Genomic DNA, 17,709 nt, shown 5'->3' on the forward strand with positions numbered 1-17,709 from the left:
AGGTATAGTCCATCTGCTTTCTATTCAAATTTTGCTTTATCTGTTACTAATGATGATCCCAGAACTATGAAGAAAGCAGTAGATTTAGAGGATCGAAAACTCTCGAACGAGGCCATGGTTGATGAAATGACATCTTTGCACAAAAATGAGGCTTGGGATCTGGTGGAGTTGCCGGCTGGAAGGAAACCCATTGACAGCAAATGGGTGTTCAAGAAGAAGACAAATGAAGAAGGAAAGGTGGAGAAATACAAAGCTCGGTTGGTAGCAAAAGGTTATTCCCAGGTGTCGAGAATTCATTTTAGTGATATTTTTTCTCCTGTGCGAAGGTAACTTCTATTAGATTACTTTTATTTGTTGTTGCTGCTTTTGATTTTGAGTAGAATAGATGGATGTGAAGACAACATTTCTTCACGAGGATTTGGAAGAGGAAATCTACATGAAGCAACCTGAAGGATTTGTGGTGAAGGGTAAGAAAGAACTGGTATGCAAGTTAAAGAAGTCTCTATATGGGTTAAAACAGTCACCAAGGATGTGGTATCATAAATTTTATACATTTATACAGGGACTTGGCTTCACCAGAAGCAAAGCAGATCACTGTGTGTATTTTAAATTAATTGGTGACGATGTTATTTATTTGGTCTTATATGTGGATGATATGTTGCTCGTTGGAAATGACAAAGAAACTATCCAAGATTTGAAGACCCACTTGTCCTCCAAATTCGACATGAAAGATCTTGGTACTACAAACTATATTTTGGGCATGGAAATTAAAAGAGATCGAGCAAAGAGGAAGCACTGGTTAAACCAGAGGAAGTATGTCGAGATAATACTTCAGAGGTTTAATATGCATGATAGTAAACCAGTGAAGGTTTCTATTCCTGTAGGAGTGAAGTTATCTGTTGAACAGTGTCCCAACACACAAGAAGAGGAAGAGGACATGTCCCGTGTTCCATATGCAAGTGCAGTCGGTAGCCTGATGTATGAAATGGTTTGTAGTAGACCAGACATTGCACATGCAGTGGGAGTATTGAGCAGGTTTATGTCAAAACCAGGGAAGGAGCATTGGACAGCAGTGAAGCGAGTTTTCAGGTATTTGTGTGGCACTAGTGATTATGTTTTGTGCTATGAAGGAAGACCAGGATTGGACATAGTGTTGGATATTCGTGGCTTTGTTGATGCAGACTAGGTTGGAGATCTGAATTAGAGAAGATCTACAAGTGGGTATGTGTTTAACCTATTTGGAGGTGCAGTTAGTTGGATGAGTAAGAAACAATCTATAGTGGCACTATCAACTATAGAGGCAGAATACATGGCAGCCACTTATGCAAGCAAGGAAGTAGTTTGGTTGCATAGATTGTGTTCAAGTATTGGGTTAGTACAGGGAGTTATAAGGATAGACTATAACAACCAAAGTGCAATTTTCTTGGCAAAGAACCCTGCATATCATTCCAAGACAAAGCACATTGATGTTCAGTATCACTTTGTGAGGGATATGATAGGAGACAAAAAGGTGTTGCTGGTAAAGGTGGACACTTTGAAGAATACTGTAGATGCATTGACAAAATCTGTGAGCTCTGAGAAATTCTCTTGGTGTAGAGAAACAATGGGCGTTGCAGGGCTGGATAAATGACTAAGCTCTCTTGTGGCCCCCTATGGAAAGAAAACAAGAAGTGGGAGAATGTTGGGTTGTGTTATATTCTTTCCACGACTAGCCCACGTAGTTAACTGGGGGGTTAGAGGGGGGGTGGAGCTCCCCCTTCGTTCCGTCGATTGTGTAGCGGGGGGGTCATAGGGGGTTTTAGGGGTGCAAGTAACCCCCCTCTACGAAAATTTTGTTTTTTGGACCTTATATTAGGTTGGGCAGACCTACCTATGGTTTTGTGCATGATTTTTGCACATGGTTTTGGATGCAATGGTTTTCGGTCAATGGTTTTGGACGTGATGGTTTTTCGATCCATGGTATTGGATGCTTCGGCATGTATAAATATGTATTGTAACATTGAAAGGAACATAATGAAAAATCAAGTTGGTAGTCCCGGTTTTGGGATCCAGGGGAAAATCTTGGTGTATATGTGTTTTATGTGTTATGCTCTCGCATTGTTTATTTTCTGTGTTTTAGAATTCATATGCAGGTAATTTCTGTACAGGTTTAAAACCTACAAGTGATTTGTAATTATTTTATGATATAAGCGGGGATTAAACATAAGCGGGTTTATGGAGTGGGACCAGAGTTAACCGTGGCGGGGTTTATTTAACCCTACCAAGGGTGGTGGGTTAAAAGAGTTCTTATATCGGGAAAAAGGTGATTTGCAGAGGTTTGTTAAGTAATGCGGGGTTTAATAAAACTTTAGGATAAAGGGGTTTTATGGGTTAAAAGGGTTTTTGTCGGGAAAACATGAAGGTGGAGTTAAAGTTAAATAAAGCGGAGGGGGGAATAAAAACTTAGGACAAGGGGGGTTTTATGGGTTTTTAGCGAATTTACAAGGGGGAAGTGATTTTTTGAAAGAGGAATGGGTTTCACACTAGGGAGAAGGGGTTTTTGGGTAGAGAAATGAGTTTGGAGGGTAATTTGCGAGGAAAATGTGTGAAACCAAGGGGCAAAGGTGAAAATGAAGGGAAAAGGGTATTTTCTTAGGAAATGATGGGATAATGAGGAAATTAGTAAGTATATAGTGGGGGATGAAATGAAATGAGGGAAAGTTAACCAAATCAACTTGTGAACATATTTTCACTTTCATAACTAATCTTGCACACTAAAACACATGATCAAGCATGATAAATGTGCTTATGCTTCAATCAACTTTGTACTTCTGCAACCTTTCTTCTACCTACCCTTTACTTATCCTAACATTTTTTGTTCACTTAATTGGGTGCATTTAAGCTAGCATACCCTTTTCTTTTCTTTTTCTTTTGAAAATCAAAATATCTAACTCTAGCCTTATAACATCAAAGGGCTCAGATTAAACTGATGAGCTCCTTATTATTCTCTACCTAACTACTGATCTGCCAAGATTAAACAGTTTGGCTAGATATTTATTCTCTAACTATAAAAATGAAATTTAAAGCATGAACTAGTCAAGATTAAACTATTTGATTATCATGGGTTGTGGCATTTATGAAAAGCTGCACACAACCATTATTTTACATAATAAAGTAAAAAGTAGTGGCACTTGGACTTGCACACTTTCTGAGTTTATTTCTTTTTGCTTTTCTCTCTAACCTAACATTTTATTTTTGCCTTCATTTTTTTAGGGCATCTATTCTAACATTTTCTTTGATATGGACATATTTATCAAAATATTTCCTAACATTTTTATTCAGTATTCTTTTTGTCTATATCCTTGCTCAACATTTTTTGAAAAATATTTTCATTTTTGGATTAATTTATTCTAACTTAACAAAACCAAAAAATGCTACAACATTGGCTCCATCTGAGAACTGCTTTCTCTTGTAGAATGCAGAGAACTTGCAGATCCATGTGCCTTCTCCTCAGGCTATGGAGTATTTTGCTATAAAAAATCACACTGACAGCTTGAAAAGTAAAAGAAACCAGAGTTTTTACAATGGTAGTAATGAAATCTATTTCAAGTTCTCAATACTGAATGTAATGTTTGAGAAACCTTCCATTTACAGGATAAGTGAAATATATCCCCTCAATATTTTGTAGCATAAAAGTGTTGTTTCCCTTCACTTCAGAAATTGCTAAAGGTCCAAACCACAGGTTGTCAAACTGTCCATGTTTTCCCTTTTCTTCTCTCTTGGAATCCCATCTTAGAACTAGATCACCTTCCTTGAAGTCTGTTTCCCTGGTTCTTCTGTCAAACAAGCTCTTCATCTTATTATGATACTTTTTCAATTTGTATTGAACTTCATCTCTGTTTTCATTTAGTTCATTAATCTGATTTATTCTCCTTGAAAAATCATTAGGTTCATCTATTGAATCCTGCAGGAATTTTAAAACAGGGAAGGCCAAATTGGTAGGGAAGATTGCATCTTTCCCATAAACTAACTAGAAAGGAGATTTTCTAGTAGATATCTTTGGAGTAATTTTATTTTCCGATACTGCATAAATTAAATGAGAGTCCCAACTCTTTTTATGATCTGCTAGAGTCTTTTTTATTACCTTTACCAGAGTTTTGTTGGAGGATTCTGCAAGGCCATTACCTTGTGGGTAATATGGGGTTGAATTATGTAACAGAATCTGATATTTCTGGCAAAACTCAATCATTTTAACACTAGAAAAAGTTGTTGTATTATCAATGACAATTTGAGTTGGGCAACCAAATCTAGATAAGATGTTCTCTTCAATAAATTTGATTACTATTGAATCAGTAGCATTTCTCATTGGAATTTCTTCCACCCGTTTAATGAAGTAGTTTGTTGTAGTGAGGATCCATCTATGCTGATTACTTGAAGTGGGATGAATCTCTCCAATAAAATCTAATCCCCATTGGCTAAAAGATTCTGAGACTATTAATGGAACCAGTGGAAGAGCTACTAATTTTTCCTTACCAGCAAACATTTGACAAGGAACACAACCTCTGACCTTTGCTCCTACTTGTAAGAACAATGTTGGCCAATATAATCCCCCCCTTAATATCTTATATGCTATTGCTCTCTAAGCATAATGTCCTTCACAAAATCCTGTATGAAACTGGTCAATGATTCCTTCAGTTTCTAATTCTGTTAAACATAATAACAAAATATTTAGTGGGTCTTTCCAGTACAAACTTGCATTTACAATACAATAGTTGAATGCTTTTAGTTTAAGAGTTTTACACTGGCTTTTGGAGAATGATGTTGGACATTCAAAGTGGATCAAGAAATTTACAATGTCTTGGTACCAATATGATAATAGAAATTTGTCATCAATGTATAAACGGTGGATCTGATCTGAAGGGAAATGTTCTTGTGGATTATTTTCTTTAGGATTAAGGGAAGGTTCTTGTGGATTATCCTCTTCAAGATGAAGGGAAGGTTCTTGTGGATTCTCCCCTTCTGCAAGGGCAAAAGGTTCTTGTGTATTCTTCTTATATGAATTTTGAGCAGGTTCTTGTGGATTCTTCCCTTGTATCTCCAAAACAGAATTGATTTCGAACACTTTATAGTTGGATTCAGCTAGAAGCTTAGCTAATCCTTGGCCTTTTACTAGCTTTGTAGTTTTTGTTATGTACCTAGGGGGGGTAATATGGGGTACCAAGGGAGGTACCCAAGGTAATAATGTAATAATGAGAGGGGCCATAGTAATAAATAAGGTGGTTAACCCATGTCATGTAAGGGACCACAAGTAGTTAATAATAATGTAAGGGGCCCATGGTATTAGTTGATGGTATAAGGAAACCATGGTAATGGTACATGGTATTGTATGTATGAGGCCTATATAAAGGCTAGTGACTCCACATATGAAGATGAAGAGAAGTATTATTGTATGAACAGGCATATGGCTTGTGGAGTGCTCTCCTTCCTTAAGGAGTGAATGTATGGTGTTGCCCTACCTTAAGGGTTTGATCAATAAAGTGAATCATTTCTATCTATATTCAGATCTTGTTATTTCTTGGGTTATTTTGCATTATCTTATACTTTTATATCAGATCTATAATATTCTGGGTTAGATCTACAACAATTGGTATCAGAGCACTTTCTTGGGCAAAACGTGGAGAATTTTTTTTTCATTTTTGCAGGGTTTCTGGGGCGGCGAGTTGCAGGTCAGATCTGTACGTTTTGGTGAAAGATCTGTAGAATCTAATTGCAGATCTGGAATCTTTGTGAAAAAACACCCGATTTCAAAAAAAAAATCGGTCGAATCGGAGTCCGGATGAAGGAGATATCGCTGATCTAAAAATCAGTGGGGTTGCAGACAATTTTCAGGGCAGCGAGTTTTGTGGCGCAGATCTAGAAGTCCTGGTGCCAGATCTGCAAGATCTAATTGTAGATCTGGAATATTTGGGAAAAAACACATGATTTTAAAAAAAAAATCAGTCGAATCGGAGTCCGGATGAGGGAGATATCGCTGATTTAAAATCAGCTCTTTTTGCAAAAATTTTGGGTAACGGCGGGAAAGTAGCAGCGCAGATCTGTAATTCCAGTTTCTGAATCAGGATTTCTATCACACGGGCAGATACAGAATGGTTGTTCCATTTCCAAAAACAGGTTATAATAGAGATTCTGAGCAATATTGACGAAACTGTGACATTTTCAAATTTTCGCCAAAACCCTTCATGGCTTCTAGCAAGGATTTATGTTTTACAGAGAAAGATAATGGTCCTACTATTGAAGAATTCATACAAAGAATAAAGGCTGAATATGGGACATGTTGGAAAACTATAGCACGGTTTAAGACTCAATTATCACTTGACTACGATCAGTTTATCAATCTTTCAGATGCAGAATTTGAAAAAGTCCTTTTAGACAAATGGTCTCGTGCTAGAAAAAAGGAGAATGAGCCACGTAAGGGGTTATCTTCTACTGGTGTCTCCTTATTGCAGGTGCATGGATTGATTCAGAAAGAGAAGATCATTGTTTCTATCAATCCTAGTTGTAAACATAATTTTATCAGTGTTAATTTGGCAAAAAATTTGCAAGTCCCAGCAAAACAAATTGAACATACACGGGTTGATAATGAGGATGTTCAAGTGTACAAGGATTTGAAGATTTTTATGGATAAATATGTGTTGCATGGTGATTTTTATGCTTCAGAAATGGATAATATGGATGTTGTTTTGGGATATCCTTGGATGAAATCCATGGGTACTATCAATATTAATGTGAGAAGAAATTCCTCAAGCTATGGTATAAAAAGAAGAAAATTACATTACAGGATATTTCCATCCATAAACAGGTAGAGCACAGGGAGACTGAAGCAGAAGATGTTCAAGGGACTGACATATCAGATGATGAGCCTTTGATGATCGACAATCAAACACAAACAGAGGCTGCAGAAGAAAAGGTTACAGGTGATGATACATCAAAGGAGGGCTCAGTGGTTGAAGTCATATTGAAAAAGAAGACACCACAACAGGCACCACAGCAGGGTGAAGTCAAGCAAAAGCCATCGTGGGTTAAAACTTCAACATATCATCACCCACATCACCCCGCAAGACAACCATTATGGAAACCAAGTAGTCACATGATGGATAGAAAGGAGAGACGATCCACCTACTACACATCAACACAGAAGAGCTGCCACGGTCAACTTCCATCTCAAGCGAGCGAGGCACCAGTGAGATCGAGGGTTCACCTTTCTCTTGGATGGCTAGATGCACGTGCATGGTATCAGTGGACTACTCTTTTGAGTAGATCTTATTATTTATGTTCTTCCCATGTTTCGGGGACGAAACATGTTTAAGGGGGGTGGAATGTTATGTACCTAGGGGGGGTAATATGGGGTACCAAGGGAGGTACCCAAGGTAATAATGTAATAATGGGAGGGGCCATAGTAATAAATAAGGTGGTTAACCCATGTCATGTAAGGGACCACAAGTAGTTAATAATAATGTAAGGGGCCCATGGTATTAGTTGATGGTATAAGGAAACCATGGTAATGGTACATGGTATTGTATGTATGAGGCCTATATAAAGGCTAGTGACTCCACATATGAAGATGAAGAGAAGTATTATTGTATGAACAGGCATATGGCTTGTGGAGTGCTCTCCTTCCTTAAGGAGTGAATGTATGGTGTTGCCCTACCTTAAGGGTTTGATCAATAAAGTGAATCATTTCTATCTATATTCAGATCTTGTTATTTCTTGGGTTATTTTGCATTATCTTATACTTTTATATCAGATCTATAATATTCTGGGGCTCCGATACCAATTGTTGTAGATCTAACCCGGAAATATATGATAATGGAAATAAACCCAATAATAACAAGATAGAAATATATAGAAATGGTTCTTTATTGATCACACCCTTAAGGTAGGGCAACACCATACATTCACTCCTTAAGGAAGGAGAGCACTCCACAAGCCATATGCCTGTTCATACAATAATACTTCTCTTCATCTTCATATGTGGAGTCACTAGCCTTTATATAGGCCTCATACATACAATACCATGTACCATTACCATGGTTTCCTTATACCATCAACTAATACCATGGGCCCCTTACATTATTATTAACTACTTGTGGTCCCTTACATGACATGGGTTAACCACCTTATTTATTACTATGGCCCCTCCCATTATTACATTATTACCTTGGGTACCTCCCTTGGTACCCCATATTACCCCCCCTAGGTACATAACAGAGAGTGAAGACAACAAAACTACAATTGCTGAGGAAGGATTTTGAGAATCTGAACATGAAGGAGTCAGACAACATTGACTCATTCTTCACACATGTGATTGGTCTGATCACACAGATGAGGACTCATGGAGAAACCATTGAAGAAAGGAGGATTGTGGAGAAAATATTGAGGGTCTTACCCTCAAAGTTTGATGCGATTGTCACCACCATTGAAGAGACAAAGGATCTCTCAAACTTTTCAGTTGATGAGCTACATGCATCACTGATAACACATGAGTAGAGGTTGAGTAGGAATGAAAACTCATCTCTAGAGCAAGCCTTCAAGACCCAGATGTCTTTTGGAAGAGGAAGAGGTCAAGGCAGAGGAAACAAGAGAGGAAGAGGCAGAAGCCAGAATAGAGGTGGAAGGAACAGCCCAGCAAATGCTCAAGGAAGAGGCAGCAATCCAAATCAGAACCAAGGCCAAGGCAACAGTCAGCAAAGAGGACAACATCATGCTCAAGGACAAAGGTATGAAAAATCCAATGTCCAATGCTATTATTGTAAAAAATATGGGCATTATGCCAGTGAATGTAAAAAGAAGCAGCATGATATGATCAATAGATCTAATGCAAACATTACTAATGAAAATATGAGCCAAAATAATGTGTTGTTAGCTTGTAATATGGCTGAAACAAATAGTGAAGACATATGGTTTTTAGACTCAGGTTGCAGCAACCATATGACAGGAAACATAGCCTTCTTTTCTGCCCTAGATAAAAATGTGAAATCAGAAGTCACACTAGGAACTGATAGCAAAATTTCTGTTATGGGAAAAGGAGAGGTAAAAATATTTACAAAGCAAGGAGAAAAGAAAACCATAGCAGATGTCTACTATGTCCCTGGAATGAGGTGTAACCTCTTGAGTATTGGACAGCTTGTCCATAAGGGGTACAATGTTTTCTTTAAGAATGATGTATGCACCATCATGGACAGAGCACCCAGCAAGCGATGCATTGCTGAAGTGAAGATGACAAGGAACATAATGTTCCCTCTTAGAATAAGAGCAGATTTGAAAAATAAAGAAGAAATTGCAGCAGTGACACAAGAGGCTTTCCAAAGCGTGCCAAAGGATGAAAATTGGTTGTGGCACTTGAGATTTGGACATCTCAATTTTGGAGGTCTAAACTTGTTAAGCAGAAAAGGAATGGTAAGAGGACTACCATTGATAGAGAAACCGGACAGCCTTTGTGAAGGTTGCATTTTGGGGAAACAACATAGAGAAAGTTTTCCATCAGGTAAAAGCATAAGGGCAAAGGCACCCTTAGAGATCATCCACTCAGATTTATGTGGACCGATGCAAGCTCCATCATTAGCAGGCAGCCAATATTTCTTAACATTTATTGATGACTTTACAAGAAAAACTTGGGTATATTTCCTTAAGAACAAAAGTGAAGTGTTTGAGAAATTTCGAAATTTCAAAGCACTTGTGGAGAACCTAAGTGGGCTGCATATAAAAGTTTTGAGAACTGACAGAGGAGGTGAGTATATCTCCAAGGAATTCCTACGATTTTGTAGAGAAAATGGGATTCACAAACAGCTTACAGCTAGGTACACCCCACAGCAAAATGGAGTTGCTGAAAGGAAGAATAGGACCATCATGGATATGGCAAGAAGCATGCTGAAGGCAAAGCATTTGCCAAATGATTATTGGGCTGAAGCTGTAAATTGTGTTGTGTATATTTTGAATAGGTGTCCTACAAAAGCAGTGTTGAACAAAGTGCCGGAAGAAGCATGGAGTGGGAGAAAGCAAGGTGTCACACACTTGAAAGTTTTTGGATGTGTGGCCTATGCACACATTCCGGATCAGCTAAGGAGGAAGTTGGACAACAAAGGGGAGAAATGTATCTTCATTGGATACAGTGAGGAATCCAAAGCTTACAGGTTGTATATCCCATCTACTAAGAAATTTTTTGTCAGCAGAGATGTTCAGTTCATTGAGGAGGAAGCTTGGGATGGAAGCATAGAGAAAACAGTGAATGTTAAAAACTGTTTGTCTCATGATGAAGATGATGAGGAGGTGGCTGAAATGCATCCCCAAATAGCAGCGCCAACACAAGGACAGCAAGAGACACCCTTAAGAAGAAATGAAAGTGCTTCTTCAAGCACACCACAAGGAGGAAATTCAAGTGCTTCTTCAAGCACTTATACACCAAATGAAAGAGGTAAGAAGTTCAGAAATTTAAATGAAATTTATGAACAAGAAGCAGCAAATGAAAGTATGAATTCTTTATTTGCTTTATATTGTCATATTGAAGACCCTATTTATTTCGAAGATGCAATTAAAGATAAGAAATGGATAGAAGCTATGGATGAGGAGATGAATGCCATAGAGAGAAATAAAACATGGGATTTGGTTGAGCTACCAAAAGGCAAAGAAGTCATTGGAGTGAAATGGGTTTACAAGACCAAGAGCAATGCTGAAGGTAAAATAGAAAGACACAAGGCAAGGCTGGTTGTCAAAGGGTACAAGCAGCAATATGGGAGAGATTATGAGGAAACTTTTGCACTGGTTGCTAGAATGGAAACCGTGAGAGCAGTGTTGTCCATAGCAGCTCAAAACAAGTGGAAAGTTTACCAAATGGACGTGAAGTCAGCATTCCTAAATGGCATGTTAAAGGATGAGGTTTACATTGAACAACCTCTAGGCTATGAGAAGAAAGGTGAAGAGCACAAAGTGTGCAGATTGAAGAAAGCTCTTTATGGGCTGAAGCAAGCGCCAAGAGCATGGTACAGCAGGATAGATTCCTATCTATTAGATAATGAATTTGACAAGTGTGAAGGAGAACCCACCTTCTACATCAAAGAAAAAGATGGTAAAATTTTAATTGTTGTCTTATATGTTGATGATGTTATTTTCACAGGTAATGATGATCAGCTCATTGAGAATTTTAAATCAGTCATGAAAGAGGAATTTGAAATGACTGACATGGGTTTCTTGAGATACTTCTTAGGCATAGAAGTAGATCAAAATGAAAAAGGAATTTTTATCTCACAAGCTAGATATGTAAATCAAGTGTTGGGCAGATTTAACATGCAAGAATGCAAAGCAGCGATCACTCCCACAGTAATGGGATTAAAACTCAGCAGAGAGGACAGCAGCAAGGATTTTGATCCTAGTTTGTACAAGAGTATTGTTGGCAGCCTTATGTATTTAACAACTACTAGGCCTGACATTATGTTTGCTGTTAGTTTAATTTCCAGATTCATGGAGAGGCCAAAGGAAGCACATTGGCAGGCAGCAAAAAGAATTCTGAGGTATGTCAAAGGTACCAAAAGGTTTGGAATTTTATATACTACTTCAGAATGTTCAAATTTAGTTGGATACACTGATAGTGATTGGGCTGGAAGTGTAGATGATCAGAAAAGAACTTCCGGTTATGTTTTCCATATGGGTTCAGGAGCCATTTCATGGGCTTCCAAGAAACAGCCAATTGTGGCATTGTCTACAGTAGAAGCAGAGTACGTGGCAGCTACAGCAGCAGCATGTCAAGCAGTTTGGATGAGAAGGATGTTAAGGAGCTTAGGCCAAGAGCAGGTAAAAGGAACTGTGATTTATTGTGACAACAGTTCTGCTATTGCATTATCCAAAAATTCTGTGTTTCATAAGAGAACGAAACACATTGACACAAGGTTTCATTATATCAGAGAGTTGGTAAATAATGGAGAAATTGTCCTAGTACATTGCAAAACTTAGGAGCAGGTTGCAGACATTCTAACCAAGCCTTTGGGACAGAAAAGTTTTGAATTTTTGAGAAAATGTCTAGGTATGACTGATAACCCAGCAGTTGAAACTAAAGGGGAGTGTTGAAATATTATTTTCAACTGCATGGCTTGTCCTTTGCCATACTCCTGTACTGATGAATCAACAACCATACCTCTACATTGATGAAACTGCCATTAAACAGCCGCAGCTCCAGTCTTTTCCTGAATCAGTCATTACACAGCAATTTATTACAGAATGGTGGTCACTCACGGAATGATGGTAATTTATTGCTGTAGTTGGTAAATGTAGGTAGGATTTTTAATTTTATTTTATTTTAATTCACAGGTATAGTTTTGCTTTTACGGCAAGTAAAAAAAATGTGAAGTTCAGTTTTTAGTTGAATCTGAAAATGTAATGAAAATACAGCAGTGTGTTAGTTTTTTTTTAGAATAGAGACAGAGCTCTCTTTGTAATGCACAACAGTGCAGAAGTTTTTTTTTATGTATGCAGCAGCATGAATGTATGAATGTAATTTACACACAGCAGTGTAAAATGTTTCAAGGAAGAAACAGAGTGTTACAGCAGCGTGTTACAGCAGCGTTCTGAGCTGAAACAGAGTGTTACAGCAACATTAGTTCTAACCAGAAACAGAGGGTTTTGTAAATGCACAGGAGTGCAGTCACAACAATGCAGAGTGCAGACACAACAGTGAAAAACAGCCTGTTGATTTTTCAGAGGAGACAGAGTATTTTGTTTTCTGTAATGTACAGCAGTGCAGACACAGTAATGTATTTTTTGTTTACAGCATGAAGTTTTTTTTTAAGTTTTGAATGGTCTTTAAAGTAGCCTTGTAGAAATCCCTCTGTTAGAGGAAGTATTATACATGAATACAACTTCCCTTTTGCTGTGCACTGTTGAAATTCAGTTTTAGAAAAAAAATCAAAATTTTTTGCGTTGCTGCAACACTAGTTACAGCATTGCTGCAACACCAATCTACGTTGCTGCAACACCAGGGTAGAGAACGGTTTTTTTTCTGTTTTTCTGAGTTTTCTGTGTTAAAACAGAGTATAAAAACAGAGCATTTTTGTTGTCTGTCTGTTATGGAATTTTCATAAATCTCCAACAGGAATTGCATATTTGCACCAGGATTGAAACAAGTTCATCGTACACTTCGACATCAAACCTCACAATATATTGCTGGACGCCGAGTTCACACCAAAAGTTTCAGATTTCGGTCTGGCCAAACTTTGTGGGAAGGTAGACGACCATATATCAATGACAGCTGGGAGAGGCACGCCCGGTTATGTTGCTCCAGAGCTGTGTCACAGCGACGCAGGTCCTGTCACAGATAAATCATACGTATATAGTTTCGGAATACTCTTGCTAGAGATTGTTGGGGGTAGAAAGAATCTTGATGTGCAGTTGAGCCGTTCCGGTCAATGGTACTTTCCCGACTGGGTTTCCAAACTGCTAGAGAGTGGGGCGTTAGGGACATGATTGAGAGAAGAAAGAGGAGAAATTGAAACAGAAGACGAGGAGAAGATGATTAGGGTTATGACCAAAGTTGGGCTTTGGTGCATACAATACAACTCCACAGATCGGCCTTGTATGGCCAGTGTTGTTCAGATGTTAGAAGGCAATGCAAACAACGTGGCCAATCCTCCTTTGGGCTTCGATATATCCCTAGTTGCAACTGAAATGCCCGCTACCCCTGAAATACCTTTGCTGTCAAGTTCTGAAGAATCTTCAATTGATAAGTAGGGGAGATTGGGTTATTCAAATTCGGTATCTCTATCATGCTATCTATGTTATATTCAAAGTCTGGGGGCTGTGGTATGGCCGTTCTTATCCCTATCGATCGATCTGGATTTACATTGTAGATTTTATGAATATTTCAGACTTTTTAAGTTTCCAAATATATTTGTAGATAGATCGATCTGGATTCACATTGTAGATTTTATAAATATTTTAGATTTTTTTAAGTTTCCAAATATATTTCTAATGTAGATAATTTAAACGATGAATATTATAGATTTTTTAAATTTCTAAATATTTTCTAAATCTATAATTGTTTAATATTTTTTTACAATATTTTTTTATTTCAATCCAAAGATATGTTGAATTTTTTTATTTTTTTAATCAAGGGTATTCTAATAAGTTACTTGTTATTATTTGAAACATTCATTTATATATTTGCAAATTTTATTTAGCAAAATGGTTCATCACTTTTAATAAATTTAAAAAGTTAGATTTATGTTAGGTGGCTCCCTACCCATCAATTTCTTAGGGTTTTGAGATCATTCCAATTCTAATAAATTCCTTCATAATATGTTCCTCAATATTATTTATAACATTCATTTATAATTTCTTTTTTTAAGTTAACCAAATTAATATTTTTAATGTGATTATACTAATTTAGATCAATTTAAATATATAAATTTAGAGATAGAGACTTTTGTACCTTTATTCTTACATCACTCAAAGATCTTGTTAAAACCTCACAGGCTATTTTTTTATTATTTTGAATTACGAAGGTTGGCAGTATAGACCAGAGCTAGCACACTCCGAAGAAAATTAAACAGATAGACTGTTTGTGCCCAGCAAATTAGTATACTTAACTGTACTATTATATTTACATTTATGTTCTTATTAAAATTGTCACTCTACAAATCACTCTTTCGTTTATATCATGATTACAAGTTTGAGTTCAAAATCATTTTTTTTAATATGATTCTTACGAAAGTTAAGTTCATTCTATATTATTTTATATAAATTCAGATTAAAATTTACAATGATGCTATGTTTTTTGTTATGGTTTCAAGATTCATTTTAAATATTAACTTTTAAGTAACAATGATGCTATGTTTTTTTGTTATTGTTTCAAGATTCATTTTAAATATAACAGTTTTAGATACACAATTAAAAACAAAAAAATCAGCTTGCCTTTTTACCCTGAACACTTTAAAAAAACTCAACTCTAATTTTTTTTATTTTTATTTTTTTTACTTTCAAACTTATTTATTTAAATTCATTTTTTAATAAATAAATGTATAGTTATAAAATCAGTTATCAAATTCTGTTTATATAAAATCTTTGGGAATAATACATTGCATTAACAAGGGTATCTATCTGTGTTCATGCAGATACTACCCTTAACATCCTATACCCGCTAAAAACCACTACGAAACATGGATTTTCAAACAAGGCGGGCTTTTCAAATTAGGTGGATCACTTTTCTTCCAATTATATGTATACAAATCAAATCATCGAATTTTGTATGTTTGGTTTCAATTCGAGTTAATTTGTTGTAGGAGTATTTTATTACTTAAAATGTTATGTTAAAGTAAATAGAATACTTTTGTTATATATTAGTGGAGGAGGTCCAATGTTAGTAAAGGATAACTATGACAACTGGGTAGATGCATGTTTCTATGTGATCTTACAACTCACCATATTTAGCTCATAAGGAAATGAAGAGCTGGAAAAACCAACTCTAACACCCCCTTTAAGTGAAACATAGAATAACTAAAGAAGAAAGAAAACAAAAAATGAGTCGCAGCAACAAGGCCTGATTAGGTACCCATGTACAAACTCTCATAAGTGGAGAAAAAGAGAAAAACCCGTAGGAGAAATCTCCATTCCAAAAGAGAGAAAAATGCCAATGCTCAAATTATCCTAGAGCTGAAATCCCAGATTCCATAACGATCCACTAAATGGTAAGAACATAGGCTTTCTCTAATCAAGAAGTACGAAATGTTGAAGTACCAAAATTTTGAAGATGAGAGCCATGAGACCTCAATGAAGTTGGTTGATCTCTAAAGTAGGATTGTTGCGGAGGCACAATGGTGGCAAACACTGTCAACTTCTCCAAAAAATGCTTTAGAGAAACTAGGAGTCAGTAAAGAACCAAGACAAAGCCTTCAAACACAAGCAACACCATCAACCAACAAACAAATAATGAGACCTATAAGTATGGAAAACTCAGCTCAAACATTGTACAAAAACACTCCTCAAGTTGTCTTAACACCATCACCATCACACTAATCAAACACAAGAAATGACAATTCTCAACAAAGCAACGACAACAATATTTGTCATTATCTAACTGCCCCTCCTAAAACACAACTCAGGGAACAATGACAATTAACAATGAACAACTGATGCAACATAATGATATGAATTTTGCAAACATTTGTTCAAATTACACCATGACTATTCATCGATCCATCAACAAATAATCTTGATGGTTGGCATTGGTCCACGATTCATTATCTTACGTCTCTTATGTAATGATATGAACTAGAACTACTATGTGACCAAGAATGTTGGTGTTGTGATAATTTCCTTTGATCCTGAGGAGGTTGACGTGCTTCAGTATTTTGTTTTCTAGACTCAAAGCTAGATGCAAAAACTTTGTCATCTGGAATGACATTTGCAACCATGTCATCGATCTATTTATCGGAATGAGTAGGAGCATTTTCTTCTAGCACTTTAGTCTGACTTTATTCAATAACAAATGAAACCTCTCTAATCTCAACAAAATTGGATGTAGATGATGAGACAACAACAGGATCATATCCAAGACCTGCTCTTCATGTCTACACTGTAGGGTTAATAGGAGTAGAAATTCCTTATCCATTCTTCCCAAATCCTCCTCTAGTATATCCCATTTTTCTCAGCGATCGAGACCCAATACAAGTAGTATGGTTTTCAAAAATGGGTGTGACAAAGGCATGTGATGACCCATGATCATCAACATAAGGTTTTTGACATTTAACATCATTAAGTGTGGAAGAAGATGAGTCCGGTAGCTCAACATCAACTGTCTCCATCGTAGATTTCTGAATACTACTAACTTCCAATTCAAGTTGCCGCTTAGACTCTTGAAACTTTTGAATAAACTCATCCTTCTCTATCAACTATTATGTCAATGCCTTATAATCTTGATTCAAAAGTTGATATTGTCCAACATTGTTTCTTTTAAACAGTTAATCTCCATAATATCCATAACCTACTAATTATTTTTCTCTTCTAGTTGCTTCTTCAAATTTTCAGTTTTTGAGTCAGAAAAGGACTCAACTTCCTCCTCTAAGTCATCGAGGAGGTCAATTTCCTCCTGAAATTCATGTGTGTGCATCTAGAAATATTTGCACATGGTTGATTCCAGATGTTCAACCTTCTTGATTTTCTCATGTATTGAAGTTTACATCGTATTTTTAAGAGTTTCATTTTCTACTTGCAGTTACGAACTGAAAAACCTCTTTACAAAATTCATTTGTTGTCTTCCTCTCACAGAGCTCCTACAACCTTAACAAATTAGCAAATGTGTTTCCACCGGCCATAGAAATAAAACTCTACACAACAAAGTAAATGATGACGACAACAACTTTACCCTTCCAATCAAGAGACAAATACGATCAAGCCACCTAAAGATTCCACCACTAGCCAACAACTAGTATCTGTTGGAATTTGACAACTAATTGTAAATATGAGTAAAATATGTTTACTGCCAAGTTGGTTTTATAACGAAAACTATTGTGTAATGGAAGAGCCTCCTATAAAACGATGAATGCCTGAATTGTTGTAATAAGGAGAATCATTATTGGTTTAATAGAAAATCCAATCCCTTTCCTTGTGGATGTTTCTTTGACACCCTGTCAAGGTTTTATCATGTAAAAATTTGTGTTTTTGAAATTCTTTTAGGTTTCCATTCAGTGT

The sequence above is a fragment of the Pinus tabuliformis genome, chromosome 9, assembly GCF_031772625.1.
Source record: "Pinus tabuliformis cultivar Carrire ecotype Pingquan chromosome 9, CPIR1, whole genome shotgun sequence".
Classification (NCBI taxonomy): domain Eukaryota; kingdom Viridiplantae; phylum Streptophyta; class Pinopsida; order Pinales; family Pinaceae; genus Pinus; species Pinus tabuliformis.